Source organism: Leucoraja erinacea, chromosome 29 (assembly GCF_028641065.1).
Source record: "Leucoraja erinacea ecotype New England chromosome 29, Leri_hhj_1, whole genome shotgun sequence".
In the NCBI taxonomy this organism is placed as follows: domain Eukaryota; kingdom Metazoa; phylum Chordata; class Chondrichthyes; order Rajiformes; family Rajidae; genus Leucoraja; species Leucoraja erinaceus.
The window spans coordinates 24,877,452-24,895,425 of NC_073405.1; the positions used below are offsets into that span (position 1 = coordinate 24,877,452).

The following is a 17,974-nucleotide window of genomic DNA, read 5'->3' on the forward strand; positions in this document are numbered from 1 at the left end:
AAAAAGAGAAGGTACTGACACAACATGACTGCAGTAATGGACGTGCACGATAAAAGCAAGCCATTCGCCTATCAATCACATGTCGCTCTTTGAACATGGATTCTGGCTGAATAATCAGTTAAACGTTTGCAGATAACACTGATGAAAGGGGAGATTTGGAGGCAGGACCACTGGAAGCCTTACGTTTCCTTTTTGTACTCTGTCAGGCCCATCAATCTAGATGGAATATAGTTTGCTACACTATATTCCATTTACCATAGAAGGCTGTGGATATTCAAGTCAATAGATATTTTTGAAAGCAGAGATAGATAGATAGATTCTTAATTAGTATGGGTGCCAGGGGTTATGGGGATAAGGCAGGAGAATGGGGTTAGGAGGGAGAGATAGATCAGCCATGATTGAATGGCGGAGTAGATTTGATGGGCCAAATGGTCTAATTCAGCTCATATCACTAATGACATGACCACTCCAGCATAGATTCCTCTTTCTTTCCAAGTAACTCTTTCGGTAAGATTAAAAGATACACTGCAGACATTCAATCCCTGGAATTACAGTTTCTCAGTGGTTTATTGGACGGAGGGAGGCATGATTTTTTTACCTGCACATATTTGTGAGAGGGAAGTATTGTACTCTATGTTAGAAGTTGTACTCCATGGTAGAATAAGAAAGCTTGTCACTGTTCCTCAGCACACTGAAGGAAAACATTTCACCTCTTCCCATTTGAGGTCCCATTCTAGAGACTGGAATATAAAACTCGTGGTCAACAAACCAGTTCCGTAACCAGGCATTTCTACACTGATGGAGGTGCTGCCTTTTGGGTGTGATGTTAAACCCTGTGTTGCCCTAAAAAGACTTTGAGCAAGTGTACGGGAGTTTATCAAGACAGATATCTCTGTCGCAGTGTATATATATTTCTAACACTAGAAATCGTCCCAGCTAAGATGGCATTTTAACCATTGCTTTAGAACACTCTTTTCCTTCAGGAAATGCAAATTCACAAAAAAAATTCACACAGCTTCACCGAGAAGGAATATGTATATTCCCACTTGCGTCCTGAGACTTGGAATCGAAATATGTGTTGGGAATTTGTCAGTGGTATTTAAGTTTGTGACTCATTTCAAGGATTTGATTTTTGTTGCACTGCAGACGTCTGTTTTCCATTTGCAGATACTGATTATTAATTTAGTGCATTATTGATTAATGTATATTATTGTGTTTTTATGTTAATGGGCCTATGAAAGTAGCAGGAAAGAAGATTTTATTTTGTCCAGGGATGCTGCCTGACCCACTGAGTTACTCCAGCATTTTGTGTCTATCGACAGTGTCAAAAAGAGCTAAATCAAACTCTCTCTTGAAAACATCCAGTGAATTGGCCTCCATTGCCTTCGCTGCAGATTCACAACTCTCTGGGTGAAAACGTTTTTCCTCATTTCAATCCTAAATGGTCTACCCCTTATTCTTAAACTGTGACCCCTGGTTCTGGACTCTCCCAACATCGGGAACATTTTCCTGCATCTGGCCTGTTCAATCCGTTAAGAATTTCTTCGTTCTGTGGCCTGTACACTTCTGACACTTACATGCACAGGAATTTTAAAAAAACAGTTGCCTTTTTTAACAGCCAGTTAGCTTTATTTATTATGCTTGAATATTCATCACTTTGTGCCACCGCATCCACTTATTCCACCAAACGCGATTTAAATTAAAGATTTTCTCCATTTACAAGCACACAATATTCAGATGCATCACTCACATTGATGTATCTTTATTGCGACAGAGGTCCATGTAAACCATTTACTTCAACATTTTAGTCTGGCCCATTACTGCACATCAAGGTGGATTACCCTGTTTAGGATGACACATCCAGTCTGTGGAAATGCATTGCTGCATAAAGCTGCCTTAACTGGGAGAGCAAGTGGTGCTTTGATCTCGGATAATGCACAGCCATCTGCAAAAAGGAAGATATGGCAGTAAATACAAGCATGGCTGCACAAAGTAGGTCTTTTTTTGCTATCCTGTGTCCTGCAATTACATTACCCACTGGGCTATGAACATTGAATAGTTTTTGTTACCTCTCTGATTATTTTTCTCACTCACCTTCTCCAAATCTGGACATTGCAAAGTGCTTCCTTGTTCCACATCCATTCTTCATCAGTGAGCATATCTAAATGACTCCGTCATTTCAGTCGGACAGTTTTGACATTACCTGTTGTTTACGCTATTCATACAACACAGATACATTCTGCTTTCTGAGCCCCCTCTCCCTCATCTGTCACTCTACATCTCCATCCCCCTCCAGGAAGGCCTTAAAGCCTTCCGTTTCTTCATGGGCCACAGACCCATCCAATTTCCATCTACTAACACTCTACTCCACCTGGTCCTCACCCGCAACAACTTCTCCATTGACTCCACCCACTTCCTCCAAGTTCAAGGTGTAGCTATGGGCACCCACATGGGCCCCAGCTATGTCTGCCTCTTTAAGGGTACGTTGAACAATCCCTGGTCCAGGCGTACACAGTGCCGATCCCCCCATCAACGTTACATTGATGACTGCGCTGGTGCTACCTTCAGCACCCATGCCGAACTCGTGGATTTCACCACCTTCACCACCCATTTCCATCCTGCACTCAAATTTACTTGGAACATCTCCGATACCTCCCTCCCCTTTCGTGATCTCATACTCTCCATCACAAGAAATACACTAATGACTGACGTCTAATACAAATCGACTGACACTCACAACTATCTCGACTACATTTCTTCCCATCCTGCAAAGTCTCTACCACCTACTCCAAATTGCTCCATCTATGCCGCTTCTGCGCCCAAGATGAGGTGTTCCATGCTAGAACATCTGAGATGTCTTCATTCTTTAAGGAACGGGGGTTCCCCTCTCCCATCATAGATGAGGCCTTCACTCGTGTCTCCTCCGCAGACAGCAGCTCCGCCCTTGCTCCCCCACCCCTAGTCGCATCAGAGACAGAGCCCCCGCAGTCCTTATCTTCCACCCCATCATCTGTCGCATACAACACATAATCCTCTGAAATTTCCGCCACCTCCAACGGGATCCCACCACTAGCTACATTGTCCCATCTCCACCCCTTTCAGCCATCTGCAGAGACCGTTCCCTGCACAAATCCCTGGTTATCCCTAACCAGTCTGAAGAAGGGTCTCAACCCGAAACGTCACCCATTCCTTCTCTCCAGAGATGCTGAGTTACTCCAGCATTTTGTGTCTATATTCAGATACTACATGCATATGCAATATTGTTGGCACATAGTTACCACAACACCGACATTCACACAGACACTGCTCAGGGTGCAGTGGTACAGCTGGAGAGTTGCTGCACCAGAGACCTGGGTTCATCCTAACTACGGGTCCTTTTTTGTACAGAGTTTGTACGCAGTGGCGTAGCGGGGGGGGGGGCAGAGGGGCAGTTGCCCTGGGCGCTAAATTTTTAGGGGCGCAAAAAAATTGTTGGATAAATTTTTTTTCTAAAATTAAGAGGCCCGGGGAGCCGTTGGAGCGAGGAGGAGTTACCTGGAGCTGTGAGTATAAAAAACAGCATGGGGCTTGCTTCTACAGAGGCTGTCCCCGCTCTGAGGCCAGGTCGCCGCCCCAGCTCCGAGGCCAGGCCGCCACTGCAGCCGCCCCAGCTCCGAGTTCCGGTCACCGCTGCCACTGTACCAGCCGCCGCTGCCTCTGCCCCAGCTCCGAGGCCGCCAGCTCCGCCATTAGGCCTCGGCAAAGGCGGATAACGGCGATATGACAAAATCATCGCATCCCCCGAAGGAAGGCATATCTTCATTCATAGTTCCTTGTCTTCTCACATCATCCCTATATCTCTTGTTATCCCTAACCAGTCTGAAGAAGGGTCTCAACCCGAAACGTCACCCATTCCTTCTCTCCAGAGATGCTGCCTGACCCACTGAGTTACTCCAGCATTTTGTGTCTATAATCAGATACTACATGCATATGCAATACTGTTGGCACATAGTTACCACAACACCGACATGCACACAGACACTGCTCAGGGTGCAGTGGTACAGCTGGAGAGTTGCTGCACCAGAGACCCGGGTTCGATCCTGACTACGGGTCCTCGTTTGTACAGAGTTTGTACGATCTCCCCGTGACCTGCGTGGGTTTTCCCTGGGTGCTCCAGTGTCCACCCACACTGCAAGGATGTACAGGTTTGTAGGTTAATTGTAAATTAGTAACATTATAAATAGTTCCTTGTGCACGTTAGTACCTGTGTGTGTTAGTGTATGGGGATCGCTAGTCAGCGCGGACTCGGTGGGCCGAAGTGCCTGTATCTGCGCTGTATCTCTAAACTAAACTAAACTATAGGAATTTCTGCCTCCCAGTTCAGCAGAGACGTGGATGGAAGTCATGGATTTATTGCTGTGTGTGATTCAGCTCCACAATGGTGATACATTGACCAAATGCCCATGTGTCTTTCTGTTCCTCCAAACCAAAGCAGCACTTTGCTCCTTTCATTTCCAAAAGAATAAAGATGACTGGTGTGCATTCTGTTTCAATTTCCAATGCCACAGTTCATTTGGATTGTAAATATTTTAACAGTATAAACTAAACTTTAGAATGTGACATTGCAAGTTTCCAGCAGTTACGCATCTTTTGGCAGAGGAGCCTATGTTTCCGGGATCCGGCATTAATAATCTGCCTGCAAATATCACCACTCAGTGTGCTATTTTTTAGTTATTGTTAGTTTAAAGTGGCTGGGGGGGGGATGGTGTTAGTGATCTGCCAAGAATGCTTGTTTAGATCGGCAGCTCAATCAAACAGTGAGGCGCGGTGGCGCAGTGGTAGAGTTGCTGCCTTACAGCGCCAGAGACTTGGGTTCGATCCTGGCTACGGTGCTTGTCTGTACGGAGTTTGGACATTCTCGCCTTGACTACGTGGGTTTTAGTTTAGAGATACAGTGCAGAAACAGGCCCTTCGATGCACCGACCAGCGATCCCGTACACACTAATGCTATCCCCACACACACACGAGGGACAATTTACAATTTTTCCGAAGCCAATTAGCTGACAAACCTGCCCATCCTTGGGATGTGGGAGGAAACTGGAGCATCCGGAGGAAACTCACAAAGTCACAGGGAGAACGTACAAACTCCATACAGACAGCACCCATAGTCAGGATCGAACCCGGGTCTCTGGCACTGTAAGCGCTGTAAGGCAGCAGCTCTACCGCTGCGCCACCGTGCCACTTTCGGTTCTTCGGTCTCCTCCCACAATCCAAAGACGTACAGGTTTGTAGGTTAATTGGCTTGATATAGATGTAAAAATTGTCCCTAGTGTAAGACAGTGTTAATGTGCGGGGTTCGCTGGTCAGTTCACCAGGCAATGGGAGACCTTGATCGGCACAAATTGGCCCTTAATGATGAGAAGGATGATGAGGCTACATCAGGTGACATTTAAATCAAGCATTGGCCATTTCACGTTTCGAGACGTTGATTTAAGAATTGACCTTGCCTGGTAAAGGTACAAAGGAGCATATGACTACATCAAATTAGAAAACCCATTGGAGTCTAGCCATCTTATCCTGACATTAACTATCAGACCTCATGCTAAACATTCCAGTGCTTGCCAAATATTGTTCTGCAGTAGCTGATAAAGTTCCCCCACATACTAGAGAAGCAACATTGATAGATCAGATTTACAAGAAGATTCAATATATAGAGTCATCATCCCACACAGTGTGGAAACAGGCCCTTCGGCCCAACTTCCCACACCGGCCAACATGCCCCATCTATACTGTTCTCACCTGCTGCTGTTTGACCCATATCCCTCTAAACCAATCCTATCCATGCACCTGTCTAAATGTGTCTCAAACGTTGCGATAGTACCTGCCACAACTACCTCCTCTGTTCCATACACCCACCACCCTCTGTATAAAAAAGTTACCCCTCAGGTTCCTATTCAATCTTTCCCCATCACCTTAAAACGATGTCCCCTGGTTCTCAATTCCCCTACTTTGGGCAAGAGACTCTGTGCGTTTACCCGATCTATTCCTCTCATGATTTTGGACATGGAATATTGAAGAGTGCAGCACAGGAACAGGGCCTATAATCCACACATCCATGTTGAACGTGATGCCAAGTTAAACTAGTCTCATCTGCCTGCATGCAATCCAAATCCCTCCATTCCCACGTATCCATGTGCCTATCTAAAAGCCTCTTAAATGCCACTATCGTATCTACGTCCATCACCACCCCTGGCAGCGCATTCGAGGTACCCATAGCTCTGGGTTAAAAAACTTCCCCCGCTCATCTCCTTTAAATTTTGCTCTTACCACCTTAAACCTATGCCCTCTAGTCTTTGACATTTTCATCCTAAAAAAGTTCTGACTGTCTATACCCACGCAATAAAGGCCAAAAATCCATTCAAATCTGTGGAGCAAAAGGGAAATAAAAAATGTTACAGAAAACATATATGCTGGTGAACCTCAGCTAGCCAGGCAATAGCTCTATGGGTGCTGTCTGTACGGAGTTTGAACGTTTGCCCTGTGACCACATGGGTTTCCTTCAGGTTCTCCAGTTTCCTCACACATTCCATAGACGTGAAAGTTGTAGTTTAATTGGCTTCTGTAAATTGTCCCTAGTGTGTAGGATAGAACTGATGTACGGGTGAATGTCGGTCAGCACAAACTTGGTGGGCCGAAGGGCCTATTTCCGCGCTGTATTTCTAAATTACACTAAAACTAAATGTGCTACCTTTGTTCAAGAAGAGAAGCAGGGATACGATTGGTAGACAAAATTAAAAGATGGGAAAAGAGCTGTACTGCTGAACCCAGTGTCCCTAGATGATAAAATACAGAAAAGGCACAAACCAGGTTGGACAGTGAACCCTTGGCCAGACATCAAAAGGTTAATACATAATACATTAAGCCTAGATGGCCATGGAGCCAAAAAACGATCACATCTCAAACTTTACAAATGGACATTTGAAGAGCTGTGACCTGCAAGATCATACACTGGTGCCGGAAGATGGAAGGCCGTTCAGTTCCCTGTTAGCCAACATGGAGGCAAAGGACCAAATGGCCTCCTTTTCTCACATTTTCTATCAATTTATGAAACAGAGGATTAATGTTTCAGGTCAATGTCCTTTCATTGGAACTGAAATGGCCCTGACCTGAAACATAATAACTCTTCCCCTCTCCACAGATGCTGCTGTATCTCCAGTTTTATTTTACTATTTAATGGACAGTATTGATGTACGGAGGGATCTTGGAGTCCATGCCCATAAATCACTGAACGTGCAACACAAGCAGATAGTTGTAAAACAAGGTGTAGAGTATGCGTAGGTGCATTGGTCGGGGCGTTTAGTACAAGAGTCTGGAGGTCAAGTTGCATCTTGAGAGGACTTTGGTTAGGCCACATTTGCAGAATTGTGTGCAGTTCTTGTCACCTAATTCCAGGCTTTGCAGAGGGTGAAGAGGTTTGGCAGAATGCTGTCTGGATGACAGGGTATTAGCTACAAGGGGAGGTTGGACAAACTTGGATTGTTTTCTCCAGAACTTCAGAGACTGAGTATGTAAAATGATGACAATAGGTGCAGGAGTAGGCCATTCGGCCCTTCGAGCCAGCACCACGGCTGATCATCCGCAATCAGTACCCCGTTCCTGCCTTCTCCCCATATCCCTTGACTCTGCTATATTTAAGATCTCTATCAAACTCTTTCTTGAAAGCATCCAGAGACCTAGAGATAGGGTAGACAGTCAGAACATATTTCCCCAGGGTGGAAATGCCAAAGACTAGAGGGCAGAGCTTTGAGGCGAGAGGGGTAAAACTAAAAAATGTGCGGGGAAATCCAGAGAGTGGTGGGTGCCTGGAACGCGCTGCCATGGGTGGTGGTGGAGGCAGATACGATCGTGGCGTTTTCAAGGCTTTTAGATAGGCATATGCATATGCAGGGAATGGAGGAATATTGATCATGTACAGACAGAGGCAGTTGGTTTAACTTGGTGTTATGTTCGGCACAAACATGGCGGGCTGAAGGGCCTGTTCCTAAGCTGTACTGTTCTATGTTTTATGTTCTAATGATCGAATGTATCACGTCATGTCATTTTGTCAGAACTAATCTATCCCTGGCCTGAAACATAACTCTCTCTCTCTCTCTCTCTCTCCACAGATGCTACTGAATGAGAGTTTTTCCAATATTATTCCAGTATTTCATATCCTTTGTATCGTCTCGGATTTCGACCATCCCGCAGTACCTTGCTGGTTGGGAGAAATATTCTATTGTGCCTGCAGCCCATCGATGTCACTGAGGCAGTGAATCTTTTTCTCAGATACATTGGCTTCATTTATTTGAATACAAATGGCCAACTTTATGGGTCTGCATAATAAGGTAATGCATAGAAACTTCCACAAGCATCAACAGTGCCGAGGCACTATCCTCAGGGAGATTAGATTTGAAGGAATTGCGACTTCAATTTAAAACCCCACGCATGTTGTACCCAGCTCCCTTCACAAAATAAAAACATTGATTTCATTTTCGGACGGTTCATGCACACCTTCTGACCACAACTGCCTGCCCGAGAGGAAATTGTCTGTGACATTTTTCTTTGTTGACCTTGGACTCTGTTGTGTTCAGTGTGCAGCAGAGTATGTTACCGGCAGAAAGGACAAGGGCAGATCAGAGTGAATGGGCTTTTATGTGTTTACTTTTGGCACAGACAAGGAGCCTGTACTATTTGCAGCAGATTGCTGTGCAAACTGAGCAAGATAATAACAAATTCCTCACCCTGGACAATAAATCATGCAAGGGAGATGTGGTAGAGAGCACCCTGGTGGCCAATAAAACAATAGGGATTCGGTCCTCGTGAACATTGCGAGAATCTGATTTATTGCTGATGACAGTTTTAATATATTAAAGAAAATGCCTACTCCTCAGACTCGGCAGAAGCAGAAAGCATTAGAAGAATAAGGAGGTACGTCATTTGGCCTGAATTCTCCAGTTCCATCATTAACAGTCCAGGAAATAAAGAAAGGGAAACAAGTTTCAACATGAAACGACTGTACCAGTGCAAGAATTAATGCATAATGTAGCAAACACTGCCATTCCGATTCTTCCATCGTGATTATCTGCTTCTAAGCAACGTATCCGACCTTCCAATCAACAGTACACTGGGTGGCACAATGGCGCAGTGGTAGAGCTGCTGCCTTATGTGCCAGAGACCGGGTTCAATCCTGACTATGCGTGTTGTCTTTACAGAGTTTGTACCTTCACCCTGTGACCACATGGGATTTGTCCGGTTGCCACGGTTTCCACCCACATTGCAAAGACGTACAGGTTTGTAGGTTAGTTGGCTTCGGTGAAATTGTAAATTGTCCCTGGTGTGTAGGATAGTGCTAGGATGTGCGGGGTAATTGCTGGTTGGCGCGGACTCGGTGGGCCGAAGGGCCTGTTTCCACGCTATCTCTAAAGTCCAAAGTACAGCTCGTGTTTTAACACTTCTTTACAAGAAACCATTTATCTAGTTGCTCCCTGCTTGATCACAGCAACGGGATTTGACTGCATGTGAAAGGAACTGCAGGTGCTACAATCTTGATCAAAACACCAAGTGCTGGAGGAAGTCAGTGGGTCAGGCAGCATTTCTGGAGGGAATGGACAGATGACATTTTGGGTCAGTATCCTTATTCAGACTTCAAGACGATTGGAGGTTTCATGGAAGATGGCTGGTGTTAGGATTGATATGTCATTCAAGATGTGGACTCTTGGATATCAGTGTGACCAAACGCAGACTGGCCGATCGTTTTGCGGAACACATTTGCTCGGCCCGAACGTCTCGCGGTTGCGGAACACAATTCTGCTCAGCCCTACACAACCAACCATGATCTCTAAACGCGGTTGGAGGACACTTTCATACTTCTTTGGGCTGTTCCAGCCCAGTGGCATGAATATTGATTTCTCCCACACACAGTAGCCTTTCTGCCTATCCCTCCCCCACCCCCCCCCCCCCCCCCCAGTTGCACTACCTTACAACGGCCTGCTTCCTTTATCAGCGTTACTTCTTTGCACATCTTTCATTCATTGTTCTTTATCTCTCCACATCACCATCTATATCTCTCATTTCCCTTAACCCTAACCAGTCTGAAGAAGGGTCTCGACTTGCTTTAGTGTAAGAAGGGGCTGTAGATGCTGGTTTGCACTGAAGATAGACACAAAATCCTGGAGTAACTCAGCCGGACAGGCACCATCCCTGGAGAGAAGGAATGGGTGACGTTTTCGTCTGAAGTAGGGTCTCGACCCTAAACGTCACCCATTCCTTCTCTCAGACATGCTGCCTGTCCCGCTGAGTTACTCCAGCTTTTTGTGTCCATCTTAGGTGTCAGGATGGGATCTGTTCGCAAGGATTTTGGAAACGTGTTTGGCTTGGAGGCAAACAGCTTGCCATGCTCAGGGCTGGTCCTGCAGCACTCGTACTTGGACCCAGACTGTTAAACCTCTGCATTGTAGCCCAGCTCCTATAAAGTTAACACCAACCCTGCATTTACACAGATAGCATACTAATTGCCACGGGCTGTTTTACAAAATAAGTATCTCACGCTTTCCGCTAATACCGCCATGTTTCACCTGGCAGCACAATGGCGTAGCACATACAGTCGCCACCTCACAATGCCAGAGACCTGGGTTTAATCCTGACCTTGGGTGGAGTTTGCATGTTCTCTGTGTTACCGTGTGGGATTCCTCCTCCTGCACCCCAAAGATGCATGGGATTGTCCTTTCCTTGGCCTTTGTAAATTGAACCCAATGTATAGGGAGTGGATGCAACAGTGAGATGACATAGAACTTGCCTGAACGAGGGATCGATGGTCCGTGTGGACTCAGAGGGCTGACGGCTGTGTTTGTAAGCTCTGTCTCTAAACTAAACTGAAAGCCAGGTGAAACACAGCAGATCAAAAATGGTGGACACAAAAAGAACTGCAGATGCTGGCTTTTACCAAAGATAGACACAAAGTGCTGGAGTAACTAAGCGGGTCAGGCAGCATCTCTGGAGAAAAAGGAAGGGTGACGTTTCAGCTTGGGACCCTGGGTCACCCACCCTTTTTCTCCAGAGATGCTGCCTGACCCGCTTAGTTACTCCAGCACTTTGTGTCTATCAACAGTTTAAAAATGATGATTACAATTAATTCTTGTTGCAGATATTGGTGGTGGTTGGTCAAGTTGAGAGATAGTGTTCTGATTTCCAGCAAACATTAGTTATGTTCGCACCAGCTCCTGGACTGTTCCCCATGGCACCTTAAACATCCCCAGCTTCAGAAAATACACCTCTCCTCTCAGCCAGATACCCAGACAGTGTGTGTTTACACCTTATCCAAACTGGGCCCTCCACAAGCGACCCCCAATCTTGTCCTTATCCGCAGCGGGAGAAAAGGGGCAGTCGGAACACTGACTAGCTTTTCCTTCCCTTTTCCAACCATGATCAGCAAACATAGGACAGATCAGAAATTAGAATGGAGATCTTCTAGTTCAGATAGCCCAATACTAAGCAACCAAGACACAAAATGCTGGAGTAACTCAGCAGGACAGGCAGCATCTCTGGAGAGATGGAATGGGTGACGTTTTGGGTCGAAACCCTACTTCAGACTAAAATGCTACCCAGAAGGGGAGAAGGCAGGAACGGGGTACTGATTGGGGATGATCAGCCATAATCACATTGAATGGCGGTGCTGGCTCGAAGGGCCGTATGACCTACTCCTGCACCTATTGTCTATTGACATTCCCTCCCTCCAGAGATACTGCCTGTCCCGCTGAGTTACTCCAGTATTTTGTGTCTATCTTCGGTGCAAACCTGCATCTGCAGTTCCTTCTTACACTAAAGCAAGCAATTTGTTTAAATAAACAAGGCACCAGGAAAACCCAAAGGCCCGACAGAAAACTCCAGCATCTCACACGGATTATTATCTTCCAGCTCTCAGTGACCAGGCACAGTTGTTAGCAATTAGGTTTAGCACAAAGATGGAAACAGGAAAGTCAATGCCAAGTGCTTCACTAAACATACCCTTGCAGTGTTGACTGCTTTTGAAATTGATTACATTGAAGTCAGTCAAAAAGATTTTAGAAACAGAGAACCACACATCACTATTTGACATTGTATTTGAGTTTAGAGTTCAGAGCTACAGCATGGAAACAGTCCCTTCTACCCACCTAGTCCATGCCAGCCACCAATCACCTGTTCACACTAGTTCTATAGAAACATAGAAATTAGGTGCAGGAGTAGGCCATTCGGCCCTTCGAGCCTGCACCGCCATTCAATATGATCATGGCTGATCATCCAACTCAGTATCCCGTACCTGCCTTCTCTCTTCTACCCCCTGATCCCCTTAGCCACAAGGGCCACATCTAACTCCCTCTTAAATATAGCCAATGAACTGGCCTCAACTACCCTCTGTGGCAGAGAGTTCCAGAGATTCACCACTCTCTGCGTGAAAAAAAGTTATTCTCATCTCGGTTTTAAAGGATTTCCCCTTTAACCTTAAGCTGTGACCCCTTGTCCTGGACTTCCCTAACATCGGGAACAATCTTCCTGCATCTAGCCTGTCCAACCCCTTAAGAATTTTGTAAGTTTCTATAAGATCCCCTCTCAATCTTCTAAATTCTAGAGAGTATAAACCAAGTCTATCCAGTCTTTCTTCATAAGACAGTCCTGACATCCCAGGAATCAGTCTGGTGAACCGTCTCTGCACTCCCTCTATGGCAATAATGTCCTTCCTCAGATTTGGAGACCAAAAACTGTACGCAATACTCCAGGTGTGGTCTCACCAAGACCCTGTACAACTGCAGTAGAACCTCTCTGCTCCTATACTCAAATCCTTTTGCAATGAAAGCTAACATACCATTCGCTGCAATGAAAGCTAACATACCATTCGCATTCCACTTTCTCATCCACTCCCTAGACATGAGGGGCATTTTGTGGAGGTCAATTAACCTACATGTTCTAACCGCGTGTCTTTTGGACGTGGGGGATAACCGCAGAAGCTGGTGTAGACCCACATGGTCACAGGGAGAGCATGCAAACTCCACAGAGACGTACCCATGGTCAGGATCGAACCCGAGTCTCCAGTGCTGTGAGCTAAAGGTTCTATTAGCTGCGTTTTTGTGCCCCCTTAACATTTGCTCCACTAATTGGGGGGTAAATATCCAGGCAAACATTCTTTTTAAGTTAGCATTAAAGCATGTTGATGTAAACTTTAATATATTGCCAAAGTATAACATGCCAAATATAATCCCGGGCAGACGTCAGAACAGTCATTACTTTCCACAGACTGGCCCTGTACATTGGCCCCATCCCCCAACTCTATCTCTGCGGCATCGACGACTGCATCGGATGCTACCTCCTGCATACATGCAGAACTCATGGACTTTGTTAGGAGATAGACTATGGACTGACGTTTCGTAAAGACGTCAGAATTAAAGGACGTTCATTTAGGAAGGAGATGGGGAGAAATCTATTTAGTCAGGGGTTGATGAATCTGTGGAATTCATGGCCACAGAAGGCTGTGGGGTCCAAGCCAATGGATATTTTAAGGCAGAGATAGATAGATTCTTGATTAGTACGGGTGTCAGAGGTTATGGGGAGAAGGCAGAGAATGGGGTTAGTAGGGAGAGATAGATCAGCCATGATTGAATGGCGGAGTAGACTTGATTCTACTCCTATTCCTTATGACCTTACAAACTAGTCTGAAGAAGGGTGTCGCCCAGAAACGTCACCTACGGGACCCGTCCTCTGGGGTATCATTTGCGTGTCATTTACACTACATCATTTACGCGTCACGACACATGCCGTGCATTACCCGCGCGCGGTGATGTAGGCAGTGGTGTGCGGCGCCCCAGGTTTTTAGGATTCACAAAATCTTTGCTCGCCAGCTGAGTGACGTGCAAATAACATCCAAGTGGGACAGGCCTTTACCCCTTATTTCCAGGGATGCTGCCGATTTTTGATGTAAACCAGCAGTTCTTTCCTACACAGCTACTATCCATAGCAGGGCAACTGCCAGAACTGCAGGACATTGAAAATCCACTGAATCTGCCTTCTCCGAGTTGAAGAACGGGGGAACTTTACCCTAGTTATCATCTCTGCAATATCTGGTTTGCAAGCACCTGATACCAATTACCAAAGTTGAGAAAACAATGTTCCATTCTCCACCTCCAACACTCTTACTGCTTTGTAGTTTATAATTTCCATTTTATCTTTTCTATAATAGGTTTCAGTTGGTGTAACCTTCAATGAAATCATGGTGCTGATTTTGTTATTGCTGGTTTAGTTTATGGGAAGCTGGATCATATCAGTGAAGTGTAATGTTACCTTGAACATTTGCTCTTTTTCCAGCATGTTAGCATTTTTAATGCAGATTAAATTTACTCCAAACATCAACTAAGCTGAAGGTCGCCAGCTGTATGATTTGGACGATAGCAGTGACACGGTTGTAAACAATTTGGATGGTGTGGAGGTGGATCCTTGACTTGCTTGGATTTTTATCAGCCAGGGAGAGCAGATGGAATGAGATCATCCTTGGGAGTTAAAAGTCTCCTTCATTTCGTTCAGTTTTTGTAGCTCACGGGCCACTCGCAAGGGATGACATTCACTCCAAATAACAATGTCCAAGTGGGCGAGACCATGAGGAGATGGGAGCAGGAGAAGGTCACCACATGCCTGCCCCAGCCCCTGCCCCTATCCAACCACCCACCACTCACTGATCGTGGCTGGCCTCAGCTCCAAGTGGTTTCAGCTGCTCACACGTATCCCCATGACCTGTGTGGATTTGTTCTGAGATCCTCGGTTTCCTCCCACCCTTCAAAGACGTGCAGGTTTGTAGGTTGAGTTCCATGACCCAGAGAGGGAGAGGGAGGTGCTCACTGACCTCATAGTGGAGAGGAAAATGCAAGAGAGGGCGGCATGGTGGTGCAGCAGTAGAGCCACTGCCTTACAGAGCCAGAGACCTGGGTTTGATCCTGATTATGGGTGCTTGTCTGTACGTTCTCCCTGTGTGGATTTGCTCTGAGATCCGCGGTTTCCTCACACCCTTCAAAGACGTACAGGTTTGTAGGTTGGTAAAATTCTCCCTAGTGTGTGTAGGATATTGTTGATGTGGGGGAACACTGGTCGGTGCGGGCTCGGTGGGCAGAAGGGCCTGTTCCCACTCTGTATCTCCAAACTAAACTAAAGTCTATTATTCCATCCTCTTCTCTACGTCCTCCATCCATAAGTAACACATTGAATGCACAAGACAAAAACAGTCAACTGATGTCGGTTAGAGTTTGTGTCTTCCTCTGCTTCTTCATCTCATCCCATCTGGTGGTCAAAAATCCTTTGTCTTTTGCAGTGGTCACCAACCAGAGGTGCCTTCTGACTCCCTTCTTTATGGAACGGGGTCCATTCTTTTTGACTACCAGAGCAGGTAGAATCAAGTACACAGGACAAGATGTTAAGAAGTCCCTTGTGCCAATAGGTGGGGAGCATTTCACGACATTTGTTGATAGTGGTAGACGCTCAACATCGGTGGGGGGGCGGGGATACATATATCTTGGCCTGGGTAACCTTCAGGACAGTTGGGCACAGGACACATCATCAGTAGTGTACCCTTGCATCACTGGGTTTCGGCCTTTTAACGCTATACACCCTCCCTCCACAAGGGCGGCCCGCTGCAGGATGATCAGCCCTCAGTGCGTGTCCCATGTCAAACCGTCCCAAAGATTCACCCTGACGTACTTGGGGCCCAGCACGGGTCTTTCCGCTTGAGCCAAATCCACCGGCTGCTTCTTTCAGCCGCCTCTGAGAGTGATCTTATGGTCTTCCGCAGAGCCTGACCGTGGATTCCAAGCGCCTTCAGCAGTCTGATGGTAGATGGCGCAACAAATCCTCTGCATCCCACTTCAACTGGATAGACTTTGGTGTTCCAGCCACGCTGTGTGGAGCTGTGGCCTCACAAAGCCAGAGACCTGCGACCTCGAGTGCCGACTGTGTGAACTGTGCATGTTCTTCCTGTGACCACTCCGGGTGCTCCGGTTTCCTCCCATATCCCAACGATACGCAGGATTGTAACTTAATTAGATTCTATAAAATTGTCCCTGGAGTGTACTGTGTGGAGACAAAAGTAAGATATCGTAGAACTAATGAGAACGGATGATCAATGGTCAGCATTGGCTCGATAGGCCGAAGGGCCTGTTTCCACACTGTATCTTTCTATCTGTACTGGCATTCATTTGAGCTTCTTACTCTCTTTCCCCAGTTTAATCTCTCAATGTAATCCTTTATTTCCATCTACCTCAGACATGTATCCAGTGTAACCTTAAATTAATCTAATTCAGTGCATTTTTTGTAGACTGGTGGACATAAATGAATGAGATTTTTTTTTAAACTGTAGACAGTGAAAATCTGAAATAAAACAGAAAACACTCAGGAGGTTGGGCAACATGTGTGGAAAGAGAAAGAGTTAATATTACAGGTTGAAGTTCCTTTGTCAGAAGGTACGATTTCTGGGTATGGAGACACAAGAAACTGCAGGTGCTGGTATCTCAATCAAAACACAATGTGCTGGAGAAACTCAGTGGATCAGGCAGCATTTGAGAAGGGAATAGACTGGCAATGTTTGGGGTTGGGAACCTTCTTCAGTCTGATTATATTGGGGGCAGAAAGCAGGAAAACAGAGGTAGGGATGGGACAGAGCCTGGCCAGTAACAGGTGGATACAGGTGAGGAGGGTTTCATTATGCAGTGGAGTTGGTGGCAAAAGATAGAGGTGAAAAGGAGACAAAAGGGTGTCAGAGAAGGAGAGGAGAAAGGAGGAGGATGAAAGGGAAATGGCAATCTTGGGGATGTCGGTGAATGAACAGAGAGGAAAGGAGCAGGGTGACGGGAGGAATGGGATTGGGAGTTGGTCTGAGAAACATAGAAAATAGGTACAGGAGTAGGCCATTCGGCCCTTTGCGCCAGCACTGCCATTCAATATGATCCTGGCTGATCATCCAAAATCAATACCCCGTTCCTGCTTTTTCCTCATATCCCTCGATTCCGTTAGCCTTAAAAGCTAAATCTAACTCTCTCTTGAATACATCCAGTCAATTGGCTTCCACTGCCTTCTGTGGCAGAGATTTCCAAAGATTCACAGCTCTCTGGGTGAAAAGGTTTTTCCTCATCTCAGTCCTAAATGGCCTACCCCTTATTCTTCAACTGTGACCCCTGGTTCTGGACTCCCCAAACATCAGGAACATTTTTCTTGCATCTAGTCTGTCCAATACCTTAAAAATTTTATATGTTTCTATAAGACTCTCATTCTTCTAAATTCCAGTGAATACAAGCCCAGTCGACCTATTCTGTCAGTCCCTCCATCCCGGGAATTAACCTGGTGAACCTACGCTGCACTCCCTCAATAGCAAGAAAAGGGGACCAATAAAAAATGGAGGGGTAAGGGATAGAAAGAGGAGCGGATGGGGTTATTATGTTTAGTAGGAGAATTTAAATTTCATACTTTCAGTCTGAAGAAGGGTTTCGGCCCGAAACGTTGCCTATTTCCTTCGCTCCATAGATGCTGCCTCACCCGCTGAGTTTCTCCAGCATTTTGGTCTACCTTAACTTTCATACCATTGGGTGGTAGGCTACCCAAGTGGAATAAGAGATGCGGTTCTCAAGTTCAGTTTAGTTTAGAGATTGAGCAAGGAAACAGGCCCTTTGGCCCACCAAGTCCATACTGGCCAATGTTCATCTGCACTCTATCCTTACACTAGGGGCAATTTACAGAAGCCAACTAACCTACAAACCTGCACGTCATTAGGATGCGGGAGGAAACCGGAGTAAACCCAAGCGGTCACAGGGAGAACGTGCAAACTCCACACAGACAGCACCCGAGGTCAGGATCGAACCCGGGGCTCTGGCAGCAGCTCTACTGGCAATGGAGGAGGCCAAGATTTCTTGGCATTGTATAAAAAAAGAGCAGCGAGTATCTTCCTGGGGCTCCA

At 46.0% G+C, this 17,974-nt stretch overlaps 1 long non-coding RNA gene across 1 annotated transcript in view; it reads right to left on the reverse strand.

Moving 5' to 3' along the window:
• Positions 1-345: 345 nt before the first annotated feature.
• LOC129711336 (uncharacterized) overlaps positions 346-17,974 on the reverse strand; it is a 29,109-nt gene continuing 11,480 nt past the window's right edge. Inside the window, exon 3 of the long non-coding RNA XR_008725821.1 lies at positions 346-1,945. This is a non-coding gene — a long non-coding RNA (uncharacterized LOC129711336). The remainder of the gene's footprint in view (positions 1,946-17,974) is intronic.